The sequence below is a fragment of the Pinus tabuliformis genome, chromosome 6, assembly GCF_031772625.1.
Source record: "Pinus tabuliformis cultivar Carrire ecotype Pingquan chromosome 6, CPIR1, whole genome shotgun sequence".
In the NCBI taxonomy this organism is placed as follows: domain Eukaryota; kingdom Viridiplantae; phylum Streptophyta; class Pinopsida; order Pinales; family Pinaceae; genus Pinus; species Pinus tabuliformis.
In genome coordinates, this window is record NC_142292.1 from 1,120,546,991 (window position 1) to 1,120,551,389 (window position 4,399).

A 4,399-nucleotide genomic window follows, 5' to 3' on the forward strand; every position below is an offset into this window, starting at 1 on the left:
AAGTCCTCCAAAAGCCTACTACAAAATTCACTGTTTAGCTGAGTGTGCGCTACGCGTTAGGGGCGCGCTACGCATCAGCGCACCTTTTTCAGTGCAAATTTACTCAGGCTCTACGCGTCAGGAGCGCGCTATGCGTTGGGTGAGGCATGCTATGCGTTGGGATTTTTTCTCAGAAATTCGCCAACAAGTGTGCAATTCCTCCTCTAACTCAGTTAAAACACAGGAGCAAATGGGTAGGGCTAAAATTCCGATAAAATGGATACCCAGAGACACCTCAAGGAACATGACATTCATGAAGCGAAAGAAAGGATTGAAGAAGAAAGTAGAGGAACTGAGCATTTTGTGTGGAGTGGAGGCATGCATGGTATGTTTTGGCCCACAGATGGACCAGCAGACTGCATCAGAGCATCCTGATGTCTGGCCAGGGAAGTCAAAAGCTCTTGAGATCGTTGAGAGATACAGAAGCCTTTCAAAGGAAGAGCAAGAAAAGAAGAAGCTCGATAATTCCAGCTTCCTGGAGCAGAGGATAAAGAAGTTGAAAGTTGAATTGAGCATCAAAAGGAAGGAGAACAGGGAGTTGGAGATGGAGGCTGTGTATCCATGGGATACATGTTTGAATTTTTTACAGATGAGCAGCTAAGAGATCTTGTGGATTATATAGATATTAGGCTTGAAACTGTGCATGACAGAATAAACTTTCTCACTAGACATGAGCGTAAGATTTCCAATGGCGCTATTGTTGAGAGCGATATGGTTTCATTAAGGGACTTGGAATGTATTGACAGACAACCAATGGAAGGTGGTGGTTCATACAACTTCATGATGCCTTATCAGAATGGTGATGAAATCCTGAGTTCAGCTGGGGGTCATGTGAAGCCCTATCAGGGCTTAGAAGGTCACTATAAGGCACTCATGTCATCTTGTGGGACAACGACAGCAATAGACTATTATTCAAAGGCCAATCCCCTCTTTATTGCATCTTTGAAGGATTATCATTCACCTAGTTCCAAGGAAGTCATGGGTAATGGTGAAGATGATAGAATCAATGTTAGCAATAATCATATGATGGTTAATAAGAGTTTTCCTTTGCTGGGCATTGATGGTGTAAATCATATTCAGTCAAGCACAGGGAGTTGCTCGCAGTGGTGTTGTACCATCACACCATGCTCTATGCACAACCCTTTATATTCGACTTGCCCTCAACATTATGGTATGAATCCCACAATCCAACAGGTGCAATTCTCTTGCGAGCCTCACCATCAGCAGTGGTTCAATGAGATGATAGAGTCACAAACCATTCAAAAGGTGTTAGGAGATGAAGGAACCAATTTCACCCACAACAACAGTGTTGGACCTCCTGTTCTGTTAAGTAGATCACTTGGAACCAATGACCAGAGTCACATCAAGAACATTCAAGATTTTGAAACCCTTAAAAAACAGAAAAGTCAAGGAGCATGGTACTTGATGATACACCCCCAGCTCAAATCTCAAAAAATTTGGAGAAGTTTTTGTCAATTTTGAATTTTTTTTGCTAAAAACAGGTTTTTGCTCTCAACGCATAGCGCGCCGCGCGCTACCCTGAAGATGGGCAAGTCCATTTCTAAAAAACTCAAAATTTTTGGATTTTTCATGACAAATTACACTTGCTCAGCAATTTCCAAGACATTTCATCAGGTTTTGAGCCCTCAGAAGGTCAAAAATCATGCAAAAAATGACTTTCTGCCACTTTTTGGACACACAGGAAGAAGTCTTGGGAGATTGCAATTTTGGAGGGGCAAATGTACACCAAATTGCGAAATTCCACTTGGGTTGGAAAGTAGACATCCAGACCTTTCCAACAAGCCTACTTTTGCCTCATTTGGATGCCGGAAAGTGCCTCAAAAGTTGGCTCAAAGGCGCGCTACGCGTAGAGAATTGGGGCGCTACGCATCAGGGAAATTTGCCAGATTTTCACCTATAGCTCAGCAAAACGCAGAGTTTACTAGTTTTGACTTTTTGGAGTGATTTTTCATCCTCCTTGATGTAATTGATGTAATTTTATGTTGGCATGACACTTTTTAACCTATTCTAGAATATTCATTCATAAAATGGCAAAAAATTAATGAATGAATTGGTTTCCTAGCTTATAGAGGCAAGTTGTTTTGACTGCCTAGATTGTAGTGCTCAGTTTATAATTGGTTGAAACAACTCCTAGGATGATGAGCTCGACCCCTAGAGGCAAGGAAGTGTGTTAGCTTGCCTATATTATGTACTTTCTTAGTCATTTTCATGGTTGGACTCTTGAGGGATAAGCTTAGACTGTATTACTCTTTGTATCTCTGCAATTTTGGCAAAGGAAAGACCAGGGTTTTGCAGCACTATTTGGGATTCCTGTGGTTATTTGTGTTGATGGTGTGCTTCTCTCTTGTACTTGTAAGTGTGTTATGTGTATCATTTTACAACTTCTCTTTTCTGCACATTAAGTAAATGAAGTGTTAAGGTAGAATTCATAATTTATATGCTCTACCTTTAAGTTTGCTTAATATCTATGTTTTCCTCTGTCTAAAGAGAACTCTCGAAAGTTTCTTGCTCTCTTTAGCTCCTCACATATCATTTCTATCCATTCACTTAATTCAAAGGCATCAAGACAATCTCCTACCTTGCCCCAAAAAGACCTCTGCAAAAACTGTGTCTCATCCCCGCACCCAAAATTGCTGTGCTCAGTTTTCCACCAAAACTCTAAAAATTTAAAATCAAACTTTCCCTATCAGTTTACTAGCCTAAAATCAGTGTTCTAAATTGGTCATCTCCACCCTTTGAAGACCTTTTGTTGAGATAGACCCGGAGAGAGCCCTCTCCTGCCCCGTAGGGCTAGCTACGAGGCTAAGTGGTTTGATGTTGCCTTGGATTTTGTCTTTTTCAGCCTGAGGCCAAATTCAAGTGCTAACAGGCTGCTAGCGTACGAAAGGTGCCAACACCTCATCTGCGTGACACTTCCTCATCAACTTCCCTACTAATATCTGCATGGCTACCTTTACAGCAGGGTCACAAATGTTGGATATGGTATATCTACGCGGCTTCTTTACCAACTTAAACTTCTCTTTCATGGCCCGCTCACCACCTTTTCTGCCAAATATCATGGCCAAATTTTCTCCTGTGTAAGGCAACTGCATGATCCTATGGATCAACCTATCTGTGATGGGTATTGGCTCCTCCAGCCACAGACACCCATCATGCACCAAGCATAGCAGCTGCTTGATGACCAATACTGTAATCGGGGTGCGGTTGTAGTGCGACACCCATAGCAGGTTGAGAAAACCTGCCTTTTCTATTTGTCTGAGCCACTTTTGTGGTTTCAATGCAGTCATTCTGGTGGTTGTATTGATAATGTGACGCATCAGTTGCTTGGGCGCAAGGTGTGGGAACTTCTCATGGTCAGCCAAGCCTTAGTCTTCAAGTTTTAGCAGAGGAACCCGCCCTAAGTGCGGTCCTTCAAAAACAATTTCATCTGGTAGCAGAGGGGTTTGCAAGGGGACCTTGCTCTCGTCGATATATTTTGGCACTTTGGTCTTGCCCTTACACGGAGGGATGTACTCAGGCAACCGAGTGATAGGGTCAGCACCCTAGGCTTCAACTTCCTCCACATCTACTCCCACATCCTCATCATCCATCGAGATGTATTTGATTTCTTCCTCCTCCGGCTCTAGATTGATGGCTTTGCCCTTCTCCTGTGTGGTGGGTTTCTTCTCAGCGATGTGTGCATCGGTATCACAGGCTGCTTTCCCTTCTTATCCTTTGCTCTCTCCTTGGTTGGGGTTGGCTTTGGTCTCGGTGTCCTTGGTGATTTGGGGACTTCCACTGATACTTTGACAACCTCTGGAGCATCTACTTCTTTGGCCTCCATATCAATTTCCAGGGTATCTATAGCTTCTGTGGGCACCGACATGATGTTCTTCAAGAAATCCTGTGTCTCCTTCGGCAACGTCTCAAATATTGAACTCGCTATCAGAACTTCAAAGTGCTCACGGTTCATGTGCACCTGAGAACTCAACAACTCAATTCTCGAAATGCCAAGTTTTTTTCATTGGACAACCACCTGTAATTTATAAGGCATTTTGAATTCAAATCTGACCGTTCCCCCCAAATTCGGTTCATTAATGCTGGATCGACAATAGATTTTCAAGGATCTGGCCAATAAATTTCGTCTTAAATGCCGGCCACCTGCTCCATTTGGCTTCATTTATACCGTCAAATCATGAACAGTGACTTTAATGGTTACTTTTCGGCCGACTTGCGTGATTTATCCCTGGGTAGTGCAGCTCCCTTATGTTGTCGTGAGCCCTGTGACACTTCCTTGCTTCGCATAATCCTCGAATCGCACAACTCCCCAACCCAAGCAGTGTAGTTTATAGTCTTGTGC

The 4,399-nt window shown here is 43.1% G+C and overlaps 1 pseudogene; it reads left to right on the top strand.

Annotated features, from left to right (window-relative positions):
- Nucleotides 1–229: 229 nt before the first annotated feature.
- Nucleotides 230–3,443, top strand: LOC149262813 (uncharacterized; annotated as a pseudogene).
- Nucleotides 3,444–4,399: the final 956 nt, after the last annotated feature.